The 24,159-nt window shown below is 37.4% G+C and overlaps 1 protein-coding gene across 3 annotated transcripts in view; it reads right to left on the bottom strand.

Moving 5' to 3' along the window:
* PTPRA (protein tyrosine phosphatase receptor type A) overlaps positions 1 to 24,159 on the bottom strand; it is a 152,926-nt gene that overhangs the window by 86,384 nt on the left and 42,383 nt on the right. The window contains exon 1 of one of the 3 annotated variants that reach the window (XM_063075691.1): positions 674 to 743. The exons of the other annotated variants lie outside the window; for them this stretch is intronic. The gene's annotated coding sequence lies outside the window, so the exon portion shown is untranslated. Of the gene's footprint in view, positions 1 to 673; positions 744 to 24,159 lie in introns of those variants that run through there. 3 annotated transcript variants of the gene reach the window in all.

A 24,159-nucleotide genomic window follows, 5' to 3' on the forward strand; every position in this document is an offset into this window, starting at 1 on the left:
TACTTATAAAGGAATAAGACCAACTCATCATGTTATGACTCGTGACAACTTAGGAATGGGAATGATGAGGGTGTTCTGCATACAATTACTAAAGAAAAAATATTACAAGTAATCAACATTATAAAGTCCCCACTAGGCAAAGGAAAGCTCAGCTAATCTGCACATTCCCCAGTTTAGACTTTGGTTATGACAGCTTCCCTTAAGAGTCTTTCTACTCAAAGTTAAGCATTCCATATTTAATACATCATTACTGATAAAATATGATCAACTGTAAGGTACATATTATCTCAATACTCACACATCTTATCTCAGTTAAATCTCGACAGCCACTCTTCAAGTTAGATACTCTACATACTCCCATTGTGAAGATAAAGAAATTGAGAGAGGGTTACACATCTGGTAAATTATGGAGACAGAATTTGAATCCAGAATCACCTGGCTTTTTTCCACCTATCTTGACACTATTTGGTCCTTCAAAGGTTTAAAGACTAATGAAGAAACAGAGAAGTCTTCCAAATGCCAACTAAAATTAATTTATAATTATTTTCATTCTACAAATTTCTAAGCAAAGGGGCAGATATTTTTTTTTAATGCACGCAGGTTAATTAAACCCTGATTTTCAGATATCCAACATTTATGTTCAAGTACTAGTCTTGATTTTAAGTAAACTCACCTCTTTGGCAGAGGTTAAGCTCTCTGTGGGAAAGATGTGTTCACTCTCAGCCCTACTGAAGATGTGTCCCAGGTGTGGGAAAAACAAAGTGGCAGCTGGGAGTGTTAAACTCTGTCCTGAGTCTTCTCCTAGAGCTGTCCAAGTTCTCCGATTTAAGAAAAAGGCGTATAGAAGGAGAGTTCAGTCATTTCAGCTAATTATTCACTCAATCAACATTATATTAATTATTAAGAACAAAAGCTATTTTTACAACTGTAATCCTTCATTGCCTGCTATGTGCTAGGCACTTGTAACAGGCATTTTATATACTTGAACCCTGCCCCCGACCTTATGAGTTAAGTAGTTTTTCCATTTACAGATGAAGAAACGAAGATCACAGAGATTAAGGAATTTGCTCAAGGCCACGTATCTAATAAATGGCTATTGGTATTCAAACTCAGGGCTTTTAAAACTTCAAAGCTTGGGTTCTTCCCTTCATGCTTCACCAGATATAGGGGATACACAAACTTAGATTTGTACATTGTCATCAAGGAGTTCACTAACCAGTAGTGAGACATAAATAAACTATTCAAATCCTAAATTATCACCTTCCATAAAAAAACTTAAGCCAATTAACAATAAGGTGAAGTGGGGAAACTGCATACCAGAGAAGGAATTTTCAGAAAATGGAAGCCAATTAACAATAGGGTGAGGTGGGAAACTGCATACCAAAGAAGGAATTTTCAGGGGAGGTGATGTTTGAGCTGAACTTGTAAGGATAAAGAGTTAGCCAAGAGAAAGGTCAGACACAGTCTTTCAAGCAGAGAGGACTCAGAGTAGGGCAGGAATATCTAAATGAAACTGAGAAGTTAATTTATAGGGATAGAATTGAAGACTTAATGGGTTGCTGGAGTAAGGAAGGCCCAGGGGTCTGACTTAAATGAACTGCAATGCTACAAGCAAGAGGATGACAAGTTGTGGAGCATACCATGGTGAAAGTGATGAGTTTAATTCTGAACATGAAGAATGTGTGGTTCTACAGTACATGTTGTACCTGTGGTGGGGGGTGGGAGAAGGTGCCAACTGGCAGATAGGCAATGAGGGAGCAGCTGCCATGGAAGTCAGGCAGAAAGCCAAAGAAGAGAAGAAGACAGCTGTAACAGTGACAAAAGCAGCAATGAACAAGCCAGGCAGGAGACATCTGACAAGCACAGGAGGCAGGAGTAGGTGGGTGGTGATGATTAGAAAAATGATACACACCACCAAGGGAGGGAGGAGTAGGAACGGCACACTGAACTGCTGCCAGTGAGAGAAAACAGCTTGTAAAACAGCTGACGAGCTTCTGAAGAAGTCCTAGAACACCAAAAGCCAACTTTTACCGTAGGTCTTCTGAGAAGCAACGTGATAGAGAAGTCCAAAACAAAGGGAAGAGGACCCCCCGAAATGAGTGGGACTCAGAAGCTCTGGAGAGCAGCTCACTTTCATAGATGAAATTATACAGAAAATGAAACTGGACCACCAAGCCTGTGAAATAGGTTCTTAAGTTCTACTGCCTTTGAGTTATACCTAAGACAAGATTCAGTTTGAGGCCTTAAAAGAGATGAGCCCGGAGGCAGGCAAGTCAGTCAGATTACTACAATAAACAAACATACAAAATAGAGTTTGGTATAATTCATATTGCAGATTAACTGAGACAAAGAACAATATGGAAAAGTATTTGTTCTGCTGAAAGCACACCTTGGAATAAACTACTGGACATATAAAACCAAAGTATAGTACAGGTTATCTGCATTAAAGAAAAAAAAAAACAAAACCAGGGATAATTTTGAAAAAGAACAATAAAATAGGAAGGATGTATCTATCCAATGTGAAGCCTTAATATAAAGTTACCATAATTAAGACACTGTGGTATTAGCAGAGGAATAGAAACATATATTAAAAAAAACCCAAAAAACCCCACACAGATCAATGGAATAAAATATAGAAACAGAAACAGACTCAGACAAATATACTCAGTTTTTGACAGAGATACAACTGCGATTCAATGGATAGCCCTTTCAACAAATGGTGCTTGGAAAACTGAACATGCACATGCAAAAAAATGAAGTTGGTCCCTTACCTTATACCATATACAAAAATGAACTCAAAATGGGTCAAAGACCTAAATGTAAGACCTAAAACTATAAAATTCTTAGAAGAAAACATACGGCAAAAGCTTCATGACACTGAATTTGGCAATGATTTCTTGCATATGACACCAAAAGCATAGACAACAAAACACAGATTAGTTGGACTTCATCAAAATCAAAAACGTGTGGGAATCAAGAACACTATTAACAGAATGAAATGGCAGCCCATGGATGAAAAAAAATGTGTACAAATCACATATCTGATAAGGAATTGAAATCCAGAATATATAAGAGCTCCTACAACTCACAACAAAACTAACCTGATTAAAAAATGGGCAGAAGACATGAATAGACATTTCCCAGAGAAGATATACAAATGTCCACTAAGCACATGAAAAAATGCTCAACCTTACTAATCTTTAGGGAAATGAAAATCAATACCACAAAAAGATACCACTTCACACCCACTAGGATGGCTATTACTAAAAATTCAAAATATAAGAAAACAAAACCAGAAAATAACAAGTGTTGGTGGGAATGTGAAGAAATTGGAACCCTGTGCATATTGCTGGTGGGAATGTAAGATAATACAGCTGCCACAGAAATCAGTATGGTAATCTCTCAAAAAGTTAAACATAATATTTAATTGATCCAGCAATTCCACTTCTGGGAATACACTCAAATGAACTGAAAGCAGAGACTCGAACAGATATTTGTACACCAATGTCATAGGAGCTTATTCACAACAGCCAAATGGTGGAAGCAACCCAAGTGTCTATTGACAGATGAATGGATAAATAAAATGTGGTATATACATACAATGGAATGTTATTCAGACTTAAAAGGGAAGGAAATTCTGACACATGCTACCATAAGGATGAACCTTGAAGACATCATACTAGGTGAAATAAGCCAGTCACAAAATGACAAATACTGTATGATTCCATTTATATTAAGTATGCAGAGTAGTCAAATTCATAGAGATAGAAAGTAGAATGATGATCACCAGGGGCTGGGGAGAAGGAGGAATAGGAAGTTAGTGTTTAATGGGTACAGAGTTCCAGTTGGGAAAGATGAAAAGTTGTGACGGTTGCCACAACAATGTGAATATACTTAATGCCACAGAACTGAATAGTACTTAAAAATAGTTAAAATAGTAAATTTTATGTTACATGTATTTAACCACATTTTTAAAAAAGGAGAATAAAAAGACAAACCACAGACTGGCAGAAAATCTTGCAAAAATTTATCTAATAAAGGACTGGCATCCAGATATATGAAAAACTCTTGAAGTTCAACCATAAGAAAACAAGCATCCCCCAAAAATAATGGGCAAAAGATCTGAACAGACATTTTCATCAAAGAAGATACATAGAAGCCAAACAAGCACACGAAAGACGCTGAAAATCATTAATCATTAGGAAAATACAAAATAAAACACAAAATACCACTATATGCCCACTAAAATGGCGAAAATTAAAAGATCAACCATACCAAGAGTTATCAAGGATATGGAGAAATCAGAACTCTCACACCCTGCTGGTGCAAATATAAAATGGTTTAACCTCTTTGGAAAAATCGCTTGGCAGTTTCTTCAAAAGTTAAACACATTCCTATCACATAATCTGATCCAGACATTCCATTCACAGGTATTTACCCACAGAAATGTATGCCTATACAAAAGCTTGTACATTTTCATAGAATCTTTATTTGTAATAGCCAGAAACTGGAAACAACCCAAACATCTGTCAACAGGTGAATGGATAAAACAAATTTTGCTATTGTGATATAATGGAATACTACTCAGCAATAAAAAGGAATGAACTACTGAAGTACACAACAATGTGAATGAATCTCAAAATAATTAGGCTGAGTAAAAAAAGCAAAAGAGGGTACATACTTGTTTTAAAACATAGGTTTTATTATTATTTAGGTATGGTGAGGCCAATTAATCAGGAGATGATGGCCACTGAAGACAGTTACTCCCAGTTCCCAAGAGGAAGGTACATGCCATGCCACATATGGGCCACATGAGGAAGTAACAGGGTCTGTCAGGGGGCAGAGGGAATGAGGTGAAAACAGGGACAAGAGCCTTTACTGTGGTTTCAGCAGGAAGGAATGGGTGAGGCAGGGTAAGGAGGGTCAGGATTGGCTAGTTTCAGTGAGTTCTGGGGCATAGGGGCTGTCCCTAGTTGCCTGATACATGGTCCTGAGGGCAGGTGGACAGTGGCTCAGTGTGAAAGCCCCTTGAGAGTTTGATAAAGGAGGTGGTTGGTCTATGGGTGCTGAATAGATTGGTTTGCATTTGAAAGGAGCCCTAGCAGTTGAGTTATTTACTATCTCTAGGAATTGGTTAGCCTGTCAAAGCATCAGAAACCACATGGTTAGTACAATACTACATGATTTCACTTGTATAAAACTCTAGAAACTATAAACAAATCTATAGCGCCAGAAAACAGATCAGTGGGTGTTTGGGGATGGAGGAGTAGGCAGGGGCAAGAGGGAGAGATTAATGAAAACTTTGGAGTGCAACAGATATATTCACATTCTGTTGACTGTGGTGAAAGCGTCACTGCTGTATACATAGGTAAAAACTTAATAAATTTATACACTTTAAATGTGTACAGTTTATTGTATGTCAATGACAAAGTTGTTTAAGAATTATAAGACTAATCAGTGATAAATACAATAAAAAGAATATACAATAAATACAATAAAAATGAAATAAAGCCAAAAGATAGTTCTTTGATAAATTAACAAAACAAGTAAAAAGAGAAAACACAAATTAATATTATGAACAAAAAGAAATAACTACAGACACAGCAGATGAAAAAGTGAGCATATTATCAACAACTATAGGTAAATAATTTTGAAAACTTGAAATGTACAAGTCTCTAGAAAAAGAGAACTTGAAAGTACATCAGGAATAATAAAAAACCTGAATATTGTTATAACTATTAAAGAGGTTGAACCATGTACTGGCCAGCTGCAAAAAAAAAAAAAGGTTGAACCAGAAATTTAACATTTTCCCACATAGAAAACACTAGACAAAAAAAAACCAAAACAAAAAACAAAAAAATTTTTTAATTAAAAAAAAAAGAGAACACTGGGCCCAGACAGTACTATAGGTGATAAAAAAAAGAAGGAATAATTCCCAGCTCATTCTAAGAGGAGAGCAAAACCTGGCATTAAAATTGGACAAAAACGTTACAAGAAAGGAAATCACAGGTGCACTTTCACACAATAATATAGATTTGAAAATCCTAAACAAAATATTAAATTGAATCTAGTATATAAGTATATAAAAGATAAACTGTGATCAACTTGAGTTTATCCAAGATATACAAGGATGTTTTTAATATAAATCTATAAATATAATTTACTCATATTAAGAAAGATCATATAATCATTTCAACAGATGTCAAAAATGCACTGGATAAAAACACATGAATTCATAATTAAAAAATAATCCTCCTAGTTAGGAACAGAAGAAAACTTTCTTAATACAACAGTTGCTATTTTAAAACTATACCCCCCCACCACTTCTATGCAATTCTTTTTTTTTTTTTGGTGGCTGGCTAGTACTTATGCAATTATTTTCAGAGAAACGCTAAAAGCATTCCTTTGAAAATGAGGAATAATACAAGGTGACCTACTATCACTTCTATTCAATATGAGAGGTCCTTGCCTTTGCAATAAGAAAAGAAATTAGAATCATACAAATGAGAAAGAATACTATTATTTGCAAAAAATATAAATGTTTACATGGAAAATCCGTAAGAATCTACAGGCAAATTTTAGAAATAGCAGTGTAGGTTTGTTAAGGTGGCTAGATATAGGATTTTTACACTGCAGCAAAATTAACCACTACTTTGCACTCTAGAAAGGTCTGTTAGATTAAGAGAGAACTGACCATGCATAAATGCTGATAAGAAGGAATAAAATAGGAAAGGACAAAAGGGAAAGAACATAAGAAAGGTAAGAAGAGGTAGGAGAAAGAAGAGGTAGGAGAAATAATAGAAAGTGAGGGAGCTGCAATCTGACATCTTCAAGATTTCTTTGTGAAGTATACACAAGGTCAAAGGCTAAGGGGTGGGGACAGCGTGGGATAAAGTTTTAGAAATGATAAAACTAATACCGTTGCTGCAGAAAATGGCTGGGAGTGCAGACACTGGGCAGCCCTGAGGGCCCAGGTGAGATGAGACCGATTTTCCCAGGATTCTTTTCTGGAAAAATGCTCTAAGCACCAATGGTTAAGAAAACATCCAGAGTTAAGGTTTTGCTGGGTGAATGTAACAAAACTATAGGCAATGGGGTTCAGTACTGCCAAGAGAATGACTGAACCACAGAGTCTGGCATCAACAGGAAAGGAAGGTAGATATTAGAGATGATTAAAGAAAATAAAGGATTTTATTTTAGCCACTTAATGGCTAAAAACCCAGAAGATGTTAGAAAATATTTTCTAACAGGAACAATATAGTAGGTAAACTAGAAGGCCCAAGAGACCACTTTCACCAGAATTGTTTGGAACCTATTGTAGCTGATGGGCTATAATCCTTGGGGAAAAAAATCAATAAACACCGCTACCTCTACATAGTTACAATTTCCTTCAGATGCATAAATCTCAATAGAATACAGATGCCAGTAAAATACAAATCCTTCATTACCCCTAGATCATGCCACCAGCAGCTTGCTAAATATCCCTTCAGAGCATGGTGCTCATAGCACCAAGGGCAAAGGTTTTTGGATCCCTGTACCAGCCAGCTGCCCAAAATAAATTTTAAGAAATAAAATAAAATAAAATAAAATTCCACGCTTCCTTTCCTCCTCTACTCCTGTAGGCAAAACCTGAAAAAACTATTTCAGTGCTGACTAGCTTCTTTTAAAAAGTTTATTATAAGTATCTAGGTTATTTGAAGCATTTACCAACCACTTACCCAACTGAATTGACAGAAATTATCTACAGGCAATTTTTTATATATAAATAACTCTAATATAAATACTTTTTAAACTTTGGCCTAATAATTTGGCAAAAATTAGGCTGCAAGTCTATTAGATAATGGCAGACACTAACTTCTGTGACTATGACACTAATCAATAATAAAATCTCTTGTCTGGAGGGAGGACTGTTCATGTATTCAGTATTTGCAAAGAGTTCCTGCTGAGCTAAACATAGTCCAGTGTGTACTCTACGAAAGAGTCCATGAGACAGGCATGGGGGAGGGTGGGTAGTTTAATTCTTTCACAATGCCTGTGGAGAGTCTGGCAGTGATGAAAGCCTAGAAAACTCATGAAAGGCCCTTTTATAACCAGAGTGAATGTGGAGCACAAAAGCAAAGTCAGATGACCTACTTAAAGCTTTCCTTTTACTGATAAGATTTCATTCTCATTCCAGATTAGTCTCTTTCTAGAAAAAGAAAACCTTACGTAGTAGTTAGAAAATTAAGATACAGGAAGTGTAACTCTAGTAAGTTCCAATCTTTCCTTCTCAAATATCAGTTCGAGCCCTAGGGTCTGTGGCCAAAGACAGAAAACACTCATAAGGCTCTGAGAGGTGTGCTCTTGTTTACTTCACTGTAACAACATGTTCTCTGACTGCTGGGCTTTGAGAAAATTTAAGTTCTATAATCCATCAATCAGACCAGAAGTTTGGGCTAGTAATACTGTAAGAGGAAATAGTTCCTTAATCTCTTTCTGGAACTGATATAAAGTAAATGTATGGTAAATCTAATTTGTAAGGTATCGACAGTCCAAGTTTCTTCCAAGAAGCAAGTATACTCTTTCTTTCTAAGTTCCTTGTCTTGTGCCAGGACAGGGAAACAAAGGAGAAAGCAGCTCCTGTCCTCAAGGAGCACACATCTCAGGGATTTTCTTAACTCCCTTTCTCATGTTATCCAAAGCATTTCAAGTTAGTCAGTAAAACTCTTTTCATCCAGGAAGTAGATGAATATGGCTTTTCTTCATTTTGATTAACTCACTATTTACCTGTTGATTATAATCAAGACTCTGTGTTCCATGCAGATCAAAGACCAGGTCTGCTCTGCCCACAGGACCTACCCAGCATCTAGCAAAGTCCCCCACACATAACAGGTGTAATAGGTAGTAGACTGAGGTTGACCAGCCCCTGTAGGGACTATAGTCCTGTTTAAAAGCATCTTAATCCCTGAAACTGGATTAAAATGATTCAAGACCCATATGCAAGGCCAGAAACAAACGTAAATCCTCTCTTGAAAAAGATATCATACTAGGTCTCAAATTATTTCTACAAACAATTTTAAAAATACAATGTCTGGTCCACAAGGAGCCAACATGAGTATCAGTAGAAAACAAAGAATAGTCCCACAGATAAAAAATTTCAGTCAAGAATCAGTGCAATCAATCAATAAAATAATGGCAGATCTAAAATAAGGACCATATAGAAATTCTAAAACTGAGAAAATACAAAACTGAAATAAAGATCTCAATAGATGAATTTAAGAACAGATAAAATACAGCTGAAGAGAGAATTAGTGAACTGGAAGACAGGTCAAAGGGAAGTATCTAGAATGAAACAGAGAGGGGCAAAAGGATAAAAAAATACAGAAGAAAAGGTAAGAGGAAACAGTAAGATGATATAATCTACATGTAATTTGAATCCCAAATACAAGTAAGAGAGAAGAGAGAAATAGGACAAAACTACTTGAAGAGACAAAGAATGAAAATTCTCTAAAACTGACAAAAGACATCAAACCACAGATTTAAAACATTCTAAGAAATCCAAGCAGATAAACAGAAAAGAACTATATGTCTAGATAGATACACCATAGTAGGACTTCTGAAAACCAAGGAAGTGTGTGTGTGTGTGTGTGTGTGTGTGTGTGTGTGTGTGTGTGTGTGTGTGTGTGTGTGTGTGTGTGTGTAGGCAGCCAGAAGGGGGGGGGGGGAGCCACTGTGATAGATTATCTGCCAAGCTCCCATCACTGTACCCAAACTTTTTACAGTGAGACATTGCCACTCCTCTTATCAAGAGGTGAAGTTTATTTCCCCATCTCTTTAATTTGATCTGGCCTTGTGACTTGCTTGAACCAATAAAATGTAGCAGGAGGGATGGTGTGACTTCCAAGTTTACACCTCAAGAGACCTTGCAGCTATCATATTGCTCTCTGGGAACACTGGTGTCATAATGTGAGAAACCCCGGCTCATTTCCTTACATGGAGAGAGAGGCCCAGCGGTCAGCTGACACCAACTGCCAGACCTGTGCTTGAGACAATCTCAGCCCTAGATGAACCACTAGCTGATTACAGCTGCATGAATGACTCCAGTCAAGACCAGCAGAGGAACCAAACAGCTAATCCAGCACAGACTGCTGATTCACAGAATTTTGAGCCATTTAGATAGGTGTTGCTTTAAACTACTAAATTTGAGGATTTGTTATGCAGCAGTAGAAAATGGATACAGAAATATTCTCTTCAAGCAAAAACAATTAGACTAACAGCTGATCCTAATACTTAAGTACTGTTAACTTTATATCATAGTATTTAAGTTGCAGGATTTCAAGGAGAAGAGTAAACATTATCTAAGGACTTTGTACCCTCTTCTAGAGAAAGGGATACTGTGTTTTTGGTTGTATTCAGGATAGTTCTATCCTGTTGGGCAGAAGTATGACCTTGTTATTGTTTTTATCTGGACACTAAGTATGGTTTAAGGAGATATGTACGGGTGCCAAGATGACAAGCGGTGGACTTGTGGTGATTAATTTTATGTGTCATCTTGGCTGGACCACAGTGTCCAGATATTTGGTTAAATGTTCTTCTGGATGTTTCTGTGAGGGCGTTTTTGGGTGAGATTTACATTTAAATTAATGGACTTTGAGTAAAGCAGATTGCCCTCTATAATGTGGGAAGGCCTCATCCAATCAGTTGAAAATCTGAATAGAACAAAAGGCTAACCTAACCTCCCCCAAGCAAGAGGGAATTCTCCAGCAGACTGCCTTTGGACTTGAACTGTAACTCCTTCCTGTGTCTTCTGCTGGCCAGCCTCCCCCATCGCAAGTCAATTCTTAAAATAATCTCTATATAAATATATTTTATATACACAGCTTGAGACAGTACATTCCTAACAAGCTCCAGGTGATGCTGATAACAGAACACTCTAGAGTGGTTTGGTCTCAGAGGCCAACTGCTTCAACCTTCTCTTTTTCACAGACAAGCTAGTTGAGAGTAAGGAAGGATGTGATTGGTGGTGTGTCAAGGAGTACGTTGGTGGCAGAGCCTGTCAGAACATGGCCGTGAGTCCTACAATTCAGAGTTCTCATGGGCCATCAGACCCCTCTGGGAGATTAGCAGCGGCCAGACACACTACTTGCTGCTGAAGGGCAAAGGGGCAGTGGGAGCGCACAAGAGGCCTCAGAGGCAGGAGTGCTTGCAGCACATCCTGAGAGAGTGCAAATGGATCTGCCAAAATGCCAGATGCGCTCTTTGCACATCAGCCTGCTCCAAGGGTATCATGAAAGCTGACATAAGTCTCTGGTGGGCTGCCAAAGGCCTGCTTCCCCGACACGGTGACTGGCATAAAAACTCAACACAAGACTGAAATGCTTGGGACTAGAAGTGTTTCAGATTTTGGATTTTTTTGTATTTTGGAATATTTGCATTATACTTTCCAGTAGAGCATCCCTAATCTGAAAATCTAAAATCTGAAATACTCCAATGGGCATTTCCTTTGAGCATTATGTCAGTGCTCAAAAAATTTCAAATTTTGGAGCGTTTCAGATTTTAGATTTTCAATGCCAGTCAAAAACACAGGGATGCTCAACCTGTATTTAATATAATTAATATATAATATGACTAATACTTAATATAATTTTAGTATATATTTAGTATATATTTAATATAATATATACACTAAATAACACAGACACATCCTATTGGTTCTGTTTCTCTGGAGAACTGTGATTAATACAGACAGAAGCCAGAAGACAATGAAATGAATATCTTCAGGGGACAAAAAACATTGCCAGCCTAGAATTCTATATCCAGCAAAATACAAGCGTACTTTCAAAGTTTGTGGAAAGACTAGTATTATCATTTAACTCTGTTTTCCACGAAGTTTTTGAAGAATCCTCCTATCTTTTGAAAACCTAAAGGAGAAATTTTTTAAAACTTCAGACCAAGAAAACCTGACAGAATTCATTACCAGTAAAACTACACTAAGAAGATACTAAAGAGTGTTCTTTAAGCAGATGAAAAATAATTCCAAAAAAATTCAATGAGGAGTGGGAAAAAAATTAAAATGGTTAGCATGTGAATAGATCTAAATGAATGTCGACCACATAAAACAGTAATGTTTTATGGAGTTTCAGTTATATGTGATTAAAATATACAAAAAAATACATAATATGGGGAAGGGATAGAAGAAGTTAAAATTCCAAGATTTTTGTATTGTCTAAGAAAAACCAACGTATTAATATAACAATTACATTATGATAAATCTAGGCTGTGTATTGTAATCTGTAGGGTAACCATTAAAAGAGCAGAGAGTGTATAACTTCCAAGAGGGGAAAAAACTGGAATAGTAAAAAAAAAAAAATGTCAATCAATCCAAAAAGCAAGAAAAGAGAAAAAACCGAACATAAAATGAATGGGGCAAATAAAAAGCAAAGAGTAAGATGGTAGATTTAAATTCAAACATATTAATTACACTAAATAAACTAAACGTTCCAATTAAAATATGAAAATTATAAGATCTAATAATAAAAACCCCCAACTATGTGCTGTTTACAAGAGACATTTTAAAACATAGGATAAATAAATAAATAAATAAAACATGTGGGCTGACTGATGAGCTCAATTGGTTAGAGAGCAGTGTTATAACACCAAGGTCAAGGGTTCAGAGCCCTATTTCAGACAGATGCCAAAAAAACATAAGATATAGAAAAGTTGAAAATAAAAGAATGGCATAAAATAAGTCATGAAAATACTATTGTAACCCTGATATCAAAATCTGACAAAGCATAAACACACAAAAAATCCTGTAACTGCAAAATCTTAAAATCCTAGCAAAGTGAATACAACATATGTTATAATTATACTACAACATAACCAAGTAAGGTTTACTTCAGAAATTTAACTATGTCCCATTATTAGGAAACATACTACTAAAAATCCTCTCAAAAATAATTGGAAATATAAAAAGCCATATGATTACCCTGATGAATGCTAGAAAAGCTACTTGTAAAACTCCTTATTATTATTATTTTTTTAAATGCATTCATTAGGGGAAAAAACACATTTATTGAGTGTGATGTTATGACATATATATTGGTTTTCATCTATGGTTCCTGGCTTATACCTCCCATAGCCCTTGTTCTATTGTTATGTTGGGGCACACTAGGCCTCAAAAGCAGGCCTGAGAAAACAGTCTTTCTGACCTTCTCCTGCCCTCCTTTCATCTGCTCCTTTTTCTCCCTGAGGTAAGCTATAGAAACCAGAATTTCTCTTCCCCAAGGCAGGTCACAGAAACCAGAACCCAAAGCTAGCCATAAAGACTAAGAATATACTCTAATCTTTCCCTGCCTTGGAGCTGGCTATAATGAAATTCTCTGACCTACCCTGTCTGATTGTAGGTGATAAGACCACTCCAAAAGGGGTCCTACCCCATACCCAGGAGGAAGGAATGCTACACAGAAAGGCTAAGAAGAACCTGAACAAACAGGCCTTGCTAGGGGTTTCCTTGCTTAGTCTATTAATATACACCACACCCTTTTCGTCCAATCACATATCTACATGGTTTGTTCATGCTTCAGCCATGCCTATCCAATGAAGTTTTCATAAAAGTCCCAAGAGGATGGGGTACAGAGAACTTCTGGGCAGCTGAATACATCCGTGTGGTGGGAGGGTGGTGTACCCCAACTCCACAGGAACCTGAAGCTCCTGTGCTCAGGCCCCTTCCAGACCTCAACCTATGTATCTCTTCATCTGGCTGTTTATTTGTATCTTTTAAAATATCCTTCAGAATAAACCAGTAAACACAAATAAATGTTCCCCTGAGTTCTGTGAGCCACTCCAGCAAAATTAACCAAACCCAAGGAGCGGGTTGTGGGAACCCCAATTTACAGCTGGTCAATCAGAAATTCCAGAGGCCTCGGTTTGCAAATGGCATCTGAAGTGGGGGGCAGTCTTGAGGACTGAGCCTTTAACTTGTGGGATCTGACACTATCTCCTGCTAGATAGTGTCAGAGTTGAATTAGAAGACACAGTGTCCACTGCACAAGCATTGGCTTGCTTGCTGGTGGGGAGAAATTCCCATATGTCTGCTGTCAGAAGCATGTTGTGAGAGTAAAGTGGGAGACACTGAATTGTATGTTTTCCAGTCACTGAGCATTTACTGTGCTAGGTTCTGTTCCTGGTACTAGAAATTAAATAGTGAAAAAAATCTAACTGAATCCCTGCCTTCATGATGCTTACAGTCTAGTAGCAGAAAACTGACATTAAGCAAATCACCTCACAGAAAAATGTGACAAATGAAAGAGAATTATAGGACTCTAAGAGCCTATATAAAAAGAAAATTTGACCTAGTCAAGGAGCTCAGTCAAGGCCTCCTTGAGGCACTGACTCCTAAGCTGAGACGTGAAGGATAAACAGGAATTAGGGAAGCAAGGAGGGCAGGGAACTCTAGCCAGTAGCCTCAGAGGCCTGGAAGAAGCCACCGTGTGTGGAGCACAAAGAGCAAGGGGGAGGGAGATGGGAGGTGGGGGTGGTGCAGCCCGGCTGGGAAGCAGGGCCTGGAGGAGGGGTGTGGGCTGCTCTACCTTTCCACTCACACTCTTCTCCTCCCTTTCTCCCTTGGCTCCCCCTTCTCACCGGTTCCTCTCTTCTCCCAACCCCCTACTTGTAAAAAAATTTTTTAAATATAAAAAATAAAAGAAGAGCAAGGGGGAACATAGTGCTAGAGGAGGCTGGAGATGTACATAGGGCCAGACCACACAAAGGGGATTTTTCTTTGCCATATGAGCATTAAGAAGCCTTTGAAGAACAGAAGCATGAGGGTGACTTACCTGCCCTGCATTTTGGAATAAACAATCTAGTTGGGTATAGATGACAGAGTACCACATGTTGGCAGCCCTGTTAGAAGGCTAGGTTACTGGTGGAGATGCAAAAGTGTTATAAGTAGGGAGATATTTGGGAGAGAAACTTCACAGGACTTGATACTGGATTTGCTCTTGGGGTGAGAGAGAGGGAGGTATCAAATGCTACTCCTCCCAAGTTTCTGGTTTACCTAGCAGGTGCCATTCAGTGAGTCAGCTAACAAAGAAAAACAACCAGATTTGTGAGGGAAAGATTTTAAGAAATCAGAAAACCAATCTTTCCACAGAGAAAATTATCTTGAAATAATGGGCAACAACATACTAAAAAGCCAAACATTGAAGTCAGTATCACTAAAGCAGGCCTCTTAGTCTGTTTTGTGCTGCTATAACAGAATACCACAGATTGGGTAATTTATAATGAGAAGAAATTTATTTAGCTCATGGTTCTGGAGGCTGGGAAGTTCAAGATCAAGGGGCCACATCAGGTGAAGGCATTCTGCTGCATCAGCCCAATGCAGAAGGCAGTAGGGCAAGAAAGCACATACATGCAAGAAGAGAAAGGGGAGCTGAACTCATCCTTTATGAGGAACCCACTCCTGAGATAATGAACCCACTCCTGTGATAATGGCATTAATCCATTCATGATGGCTCTGTCTAATCACCTCTTAAAGGTCCCACTTCTCAATACTGTCACAGTGGGGATTAAGTTTCCAACACATGATCTTTGGGGGACACATTCAAACCATAGCAGCAAGACAAGAAAAGCGTGTTGGCTATCACCACTAATCTTCTACAACAGAGGGTGGCATACAGTCTCTATTGCACCTACTCATCTCTGTGGCTGTACCACAAAAGCAGCCATAGGCAATATGTAAACAAATAAGCATGGCTGTATTCCAACAAAACTTTACCTATGAACATTAAAATTTGAATTTCATAAGTTGTATTTCATATAATTTTCATACATTACTCTTCTGTTGAGTTTTTTTTAACCATTTAAAAATGTAAAACCCATTCTGAGCTTATCAGCCATGCCAAAATAGGCAGTAAGCTGGATGTAGACCATAGTTTGCCAATTGCTGTTCTGTTCTAGCTATTGTAGGATAAAAGACCAAAATAACATATAATTATTGGGGGAAAACCCCCAAAACCATTATTTGCAGACAAAAAATACATACGTAAAATACTAATGGAACTAAATATAAAGTTCATAATTTAAAACTGCAGTGGGGATTTTCAGTTCAGGACAAGATGGAGTCAGCATATTCTACCTATTCCTCCCAGTAATTACAACCAAAAACCCTGAACAAAATTCATGAAAGAACTGACAGTAGATTCTGAAAAGTGGAAAACAGAAGGTGGATTGGCTAGGACTCACGACACGAGGACCAACCCAGCAGGAAGATCCCTTTTTGTTTTTTGATTTGACTTCTAGTATGTCCTAGCCCCAAAACATCAATAAGCACAAACAAGAAAGTGCCAAGAAAATCCTGCCCTCTCTAGGCAAAGGACTGGAAAGGGTCAGCTCAGCAGACAGAAACATTTTGACCATGTCTGTCCTACTACAGGCAAACAAAAAAAAGGGGTACAAGAGGGTGCCCCTCCCTCTCCTCACCAAGCATTGTGGGCCAGAAATTGTGGGCAGTGCATTCTGTCTTCCAACCAAGCTCCACAATAATGAGGTGGCACCTTTCCTCCTCTCCATGTTAACAGTTGTGGTGAATGTAGGTGGAACTATCTTCCACCTCTACCATAGAATAACAAGATGGAGTCCCAACCCCAGCACAATTACAGAGTTGGAGGAGGATTATGGTGAAGAGGGAGCTGGAGAAACAAATTCTCTAAGCATGTGTACAAAATCCTGGACATGCCTTTGAGTAACCCATGTATAAAAATGACCAGAAACAACACAGCAAAAGTATAAGAATTGAACACTGGTCTGGAATAACTCCCAAGTTTCAGACTGGCCTCTGGGTAGCATACAAGTAGGACAGCACAGCAAGATTTTGAAAACTAAACTGACTTTTGAACCATAGCCAACAAGAGTGGGCCAGGTTGTGTGTTCTAAACCTAAATGGCCTGTTAAACATAAAGGTTTAAATAGGAACCAGAATCTCATAGCATAATATTCGAAAATTTTGCCAGGACGCAATCCAAAATTACTCATCATACCAGGAACTACAAAAATCTCCACTTGAATGGAAAAAAGGCAATCTGTAGGTGACAATACAAAGGTGATACAAATGTTGGAATTATCTGAAAAGGATTTTAAAGCAGCTGTCATCGAAATGCTCTGACAAGAAATTATAAACACTCAGCATATAGAAGATACAAGGAGTTCAGTTGGTTAGTGTGTGGTGTTATAACAGCAAGGTCAAGGGTTCAAATACTGGCCAACTGACAAGACAAAAAAAAAAAAAAATACAAGGAGTACCAAATGGAAATTTTAGAACTGAAAAATAAAATTGCTGAAATTTTTAAAACCCACTAGATGGGCTCAATAGCAGAACACAAATGACAAAGGAAATAATCAGTTAATTTAAAAACAGATGAACAGAAATTGTCCAATCTGAACGAGAGAGAAAACAGATTAAAAAGAAATGAACCCTAGAGTCTCAAGGTCCTGTGGGACTGTGACAAAGATCTCACATTCGTGCTATCAGAGTCTCAAGAATGAGAGGAGAAAGAATGCAGAAATTAAAAAAACTATTTGAAAAACTAATGGCTGAAAACTTCCCAAATTTAGGCATAAACCTACAGATTCAAACTGCTGAAAACTAAAGAAAAACCCTGAAAACAGCTAGAGAAAAACAATATATTACTTATAAGAGAACAACAATTTGGAAATAGTGGATTTTTCAACAGGAACCATGAATGCTACAAGGAAGTGTACAATATTTTTCAAATGCTGAAAGAAAAAAACTATCAACTGAAAATTCTATATAGAGCAAAGATACTTCAAGAATTAAAACGAAATAAAGATATTGGCAGATGAAGGAAATTAAGATGTATTACCAATAGATCAGCTCTATAAGAATGGCTAATCCCCGTACTTGCCAGCTGCCAAAAGAATAAAGAAATAAAAATAAATAAATAAAAGAATGTCTAAGGAAATTCTGTCAGAAAGGAAGTAAATGATAGAAGGAAATCTCAAACATGAGAAATAAAGAAAGAGAAATGGAATGGGTTGTGCGTGTCTATACACACACATATACAGAAACACACACATATATGTTGTTCATATATGTTTATGCATACATACACACAAATTAGACCATTCTTCTCTTCCTGAGTTTTAAAAATTATGTTTGATGGTTGAAAGTAAAAATTACAACACTGCCTGATGTGGTTCTTAATGTATGTAGAGGTAATGTTTAACACGACTGTATCATACAGGTGGAAGACAAGAGGAGCTAAAAAGTGGTAAGGTTTCTACATTCCACTTAATGTGGTAAAAGTTGATATTAGTAGACTGTGATGTTATGTACATATACTGTAATTTCTAGAGCAATCACACAAAAACTATACAGAGATACACTCAAAAAACACTAGAAATAAGTCAAAATGTTGGCTAACACTGAAAAATGTTCAAGAAACACATAGTAAAGCAAGAAAAACAGAATAAAAATATCTTCCAATTTTTCTGTAAACCTAAAACTGCTTTTTAAAAAGTCTATTAATTTTCAAAAAATGGATAAAGAAAGATATACCATGCAAACACTAATCAAAAGAAGGCTGAGCTGAAGTGGCTACATTAGTATCAGACAAGGACAAGAGGAATGAATACATAATAATAAAAGGGTCAATTCACCAAGAAGACATAAAAATTCTAAATATGTATGCACTAAAGAACAGAGCTTCAAAATATATGAAGCAAAACCTGACAGAGTTGCAAGGACAAACAGACAAATCAACAATTGTAATTGGAAGTTCAACAACCTTCTCTCAGCAACTGACAGAACCACTAAACAGAAAATTAGCAAGTATACAGAACTGAACATCATCATCAACCAACAAAATCTAATGGATATTTATAGCACACTCAATCCAACAGCAGACTATACATTCTTTCCAAGTGCTCACAGAACATTCACCAAGACAGACCATATCCTGGCCTATAAAATAAACCTTTACAACTTCAAAAGAAAGTATTTTACTATAGATACCACAGGCATTAAAAGGATAAGGGGATCCTATGAACAATCCTCTGTACAGAAATCCAACAACTTAGACAAAATGACCTTCAAAATCACAACCAAAACTCCTATAACTTTTAAAGAAATGTTTAACTCCTGAAAAATAAATTATCAGACCCAGATGGCTTCACTGGCAAATGTACCAAACATTCAAAGAAAAAAATAACACCAATTCTACACAATCTCTTCCAGAAAACAGATGAGATGGGAACAATTCCTAGTCCCCTTTTTAAAAACAGCATTATCCTGATAACAAAACCAGACAGTAAACAAAATGAAAACTACAGACCAATTTCCCCTCATGAACACATACACAAAAATCCTCAGAAGATTACCAAATTGAATGCAGGAATGTTTAAAAAGCATAATATGCCACGACCAAGTAGGGTTTATGCCAAGAATGCAAAGCTGGTTCAAATTTTTAAAAAATCAATCGGTATGAATCAACAGTTTAAAGGAAAAAAATCCACATGATCATAACAATTGATGTAGAAAAAGCATCTGATATAATCTAACACCCATTTACAAAAATACTGTCAGCAGAGTAAGAATAGAAGGAATCTTCCTCTACCCATAAAACTGAAGTATGGCCAGGATGTTCAATCTCACCACTCCTATTCAACATAGTACCAGAAATCCTAGCCAGTGCAATAAGGCAAGAAAAGAAATAAAAGTTTCCACAGGTTGGAAAGGAAGAATTAAAACTCCCTATTTATAAAGGACATGATTGTCTACATAGAAAATCCCAAGGACAATACAAAAAAACTCCTGGCACTGATAAGTGAGTTTAATAAGGTCTACACAGAAAAAACAATAGTGTTTCTATACATAGTCAATTCTCTGTATCCAGAGGTTCCACTTCTAAGGATTCAAGCAACCATAGATGGAAAACATTCAAAAAATAAAAAATAACAATACTACAATAAAAAACAATATAAATAGACAATACAGTATAACTATTTATATAGCATTATATTAGGTACTACAAAAAACCTAGAGATAATTTAAAGTATATGGGAGGATGTGCATCAGTTATATGCAAATATTATGCTACTTTGTATAGGGACTTGAATATCTGAGGATTTTGGTATCTGCCAGGGGTTCTGGAACCAATCTCCCAAGGATTACTGTACTCAATTTTAGCTCCAAAAGCTTTTCTTCCTCTATCACTCACACATCAAAATTTTATTTGGGTACTATTACGGGCAAGGCATTGGGTTAAATGTTAGGGATGCAAGGAAGAAAAAGACAAAATCCTTATCCTCAAGTTCATGTGTTCACTTGCCAGTTCAGTCAATCATTCAATAAACTTCCACTGAAAAGTCAGGCACTGTGCTAGGTGCTGAGCTTAGAAAGCCAATTAAGACCAGTCCCTGTTTTCAATGAGTTCATGGCCTGTAGGCAAAGGCAATTGTGTTCCAGGTGCTATGACACAGCAATCAATTCCATTTGTTTCAGGGGCTGAAGAAGGAGTGTATACAGTGTTGGCTTCCTGACCCTCTGCTCTTCTCTCTACATTTTTGTCTCCTCAGAAAGGCTCATCTTTGCTCAAGGTTTCAATTATCATCTCCATTAACTCACTTCCAAACATGTATCACCATTCTCTAAGTGCCTGTGGAATGTCTCACTATAATCTCTAACTCTAAACCAAACTGATCACTTTCCCTTTAAGTCTAATTTATTCTCTAGACTTCCTTATTTCTGTTAAGGATTCTACTACTGTCTCAGTCTCTCAGGTGCCAAATTATGTACTATTTCTTTGAAATGTCTCTTTTCCTAGGTTCCCTCTGATTTTTCTACTTGTACAACCACTAACCCATTTCATGTCTCTATCACCTCATATCCAGTGTTATCCAAAATAGGCTAATCATCAGAATCATTGCATGGGAGAGAGGGAACTTTTTAAAAAGAGCACTTGGTCTACCGTCTGAAAATTCTGGTTTGGGATATCTTAGGTGGGAGCCCCAGAATCTGTGTTTTCCATAGCACTGATCTGGTCCAGGCCTTCTACTGAGTCCCCAATACAGCTAACATTCCTTCAGCTCCTCCCCCAGGAGTCTTTCTAAAGTGTTACATTCACCTTGCTCAAAATCTTCAATGGTTTGCCACTGAATAAATGGGAAACCATTTCAAATGATAAGTTAGAAAATATATGAACTGATATAGGAAGGCTTTCACAATTTGGCCCCTATTATAAGTTGAACCTTGTTCCTCCAAAAAGATATGCTGAAGTCCTAAATTCCAGTACCTCAGAATGTGACCTTATTTGGAAATAGACTCATTGAAGATGTAATTAAATTAAGACAAGGTCATACTGAAGTAAGGTGAGCTCCTAATCCAACATGACTAATGTTCTTATAAGAAGATGGCCAAGTGAAGACAGCACAGGGAGAATGCCATGTAAAGATGGAAGATTTGAGAGATAATTTACAAGCCAAGAAACCTGGAGGCTACCAGAAGCTAGGAGGGATGCCTGGAACAGATTCTCCCTCAAAAAGAACTAATCCTGCAGACAACTTCATTTTGAACTTCTGGCCTTTAAAACTGAGACAATATACTTCTCTTGTTTTCAGCTACTCAGTTTATGGTACTTTGTTACGGCAGCCCTAGGAAACTAATACAGGTCCCCAACCTACATTTGCAACTTGATCTTTCACTGCTAAATTAACTCTCTATTAAAGTCAAACTGATATAAAATTCTTACACTGCTGTGCTTTTGTACATAAGCATTTCTACTTCTGGAACCTATCTTTTTAACCTACAAAATCATACCATACTTTAGTGGCTAGCTCATATTTTACCTTGTTTTGATGCTTCCCATCCATTCTGCCTCTTCTCAATAATGGCACTACCAACAACTGCATGCACCATAATTTACCATGTGCTTCTTTGCACCAAGCCCCTTACAAGTGCCTGTTATAAGTTTTCTAGGGCTACCATGACAAAGTACCACAGACCAGGAGGCTTAAACAACAAAAATTTATTTTCTCACAGTTCTGGAGGCTAGAAGTCTGAGATTAAAGTGTTGACAGGTTTGGTTTCTTCTGAGCCTCTCTCCTTGGCTTGTAGATGGCCGCTTTCTCACTGTGTCCTCACATGGTCATCCCTCTATCTGTGTGCGTTTCTAGTGTCTCTCTGTGTATACAAATTTCCTTTTCTTATAAGGATACCAGTCATATTGGATTAGGATACATCCCAAAGACCTCATTTTAATGTAATCACCATTTAAAAATCTTATCTTCAAAAACAGTTACGTTCTGAGGTACCAGAGATTAGGACTTCAACAGATAAATTTGGGGGGGGGTACAGACAATTCAGTCTCTAACAGTGTCTTCAACTGATCTTTAAACGTCTCCTTTTGTTGTCCCCAACTTATACCATAAACTCCTTGAGAGCAAAATCCAAGTCATCTACTTCTCTGAATTCCACAAAGTGCTTTACACTGAGCAAATGCCCAATACATGTGAAGAAAAAAAGACTAACATGACTTGGCATAGAAACATACTATATTTTTCTTCATATACAAGAAATTTGGATAGCAATTACTATCTTAGAAGGGCAACAGGGTGAGGTGAGAAAAGCATGGACTGTGCAGTCACAAAAACCTACATTTGAATCTTAGCTCTGTACTACTACAGCTTAGAAAAGCTCTTGGAACTCAACCTTTGGGTTTTCATCTCCTCATCTTATAATAGCAATCTCTACCACCAATTATCAGAGGATTGCTGTGAGTATCCTAATATAATACATGTAACATTGTGTGTATATATATAATACACACATGTAATAGTGTAAAATCCCTACAATGAAGTCCAGTACACAGCAGGCACTATACAAGTTTCCTCCTTCACATGTTCCTTATCTTTCTTTGTACTCACTAATCCTTTACTATGAGCAAAATGGCCATTTGTATTCAAATTACACATTTCTTTGCCTTGATTTTTATGGTTCAGATCAAGCCCTCACCTTAATGTACATCTTTAAAATGAGGAACTCAAATTCCACATAACTCAATATTGCAAATTCCTAAGACTTCACACTTAAATCTTTTCCTTAAGGAGTATTCTACATGATCTTTGAGCCTCAAAATTTGTTATCTGTAGTGACGAGGGTGAAAATGGTTACTCATTCATACTGGTGATAACAGCTCACTCTGTCTCTTTTCCATAGTCAGTCTGGGATGTGGTAAGGGGCCGAAAACAGACTCTGGGGCTCTTTCTGATATAAACTAGAACTTTTCTGACTCCTGACAGACTGCCTTGGGTGGGGTTGGGGGTATCCACAAACTTTCAAGTCACTTTTCTTTAGTCAGTGTTGAAGCCAGCATTCCCAGGTCTGAATCTCTCCTACATCTGTACAATAGCTGATTCCCTCCTGAGCCAGAACCCACTCCAAGAGTTCTCTGGGTTGTGGCTTCTTCCATTTAGTTCCTCTCTTCCATCAATTCTTTTCAGAAACCTGTTAAAATCTCTTATTTACTCTGCTAAGGGCCCTACTCCCACTTTCTCATTGTTTTTGATTCCTCCCCTATCATTTAAATGAGGTGCTATCAGGGAGAGAATATCAATAAATGTCTTTAATTTGCCATCACAAACCAGAAGTCTACAACTTGACTTTTTTTCCCCTACAATATTTTATGGTCATTATTTGATGTCAGTACATAAAATCCGACCTCACTCTCATTAATGACTACAGTACTCAAAAGCAGGACTGTATATTAAGCAAATAAGAGAGAATGCATGTGAACACACAGCAGGGGCTAAATAAAGATGAAATAAGAAGAACAAAAGAATAAAGAGGGCTAATGCTGTGTTCAACTGTTACCCATACAGGAAAAGTGGATACTTAATGAAAACAATAAACACACTGAGACTTCTGGTCAAGAAGGCGGAATAGACAGTCCCCAGCATCACTCTCTACCACAAATCAACTAATTTACAACTATTAAAAAGCAACAACAGCCAAGCTGGGGCTGCTGGAGCTCAGGGGAAGAGGAGGAGAGACCTACAGAGTGCATGAAGGTGGGAGAAGCCATGATGAGAGAAAGAAAAAACTGCTGTTTCAAATCCCAGCTGTTTCCATGCTTGAGCTGCTGAGTGTGCAGAGCAGGAGCTGGC

This window comes from Cynocephalus volans, chromosome 1, assembly GCF_027409185.1.
Source record: "Cynocephalus volans isolate mCynVol1 chromosome 1, mCynVol1.pri, whole genome shotgun sequence".
Taxonomy (NCBI): domain Eukaryota; kingdom Metazoa; phylum Chordata; class Mammalia; order Dermoptera; family Cynocephalidae; genus Cynocephalus; species Cynocephalus volans.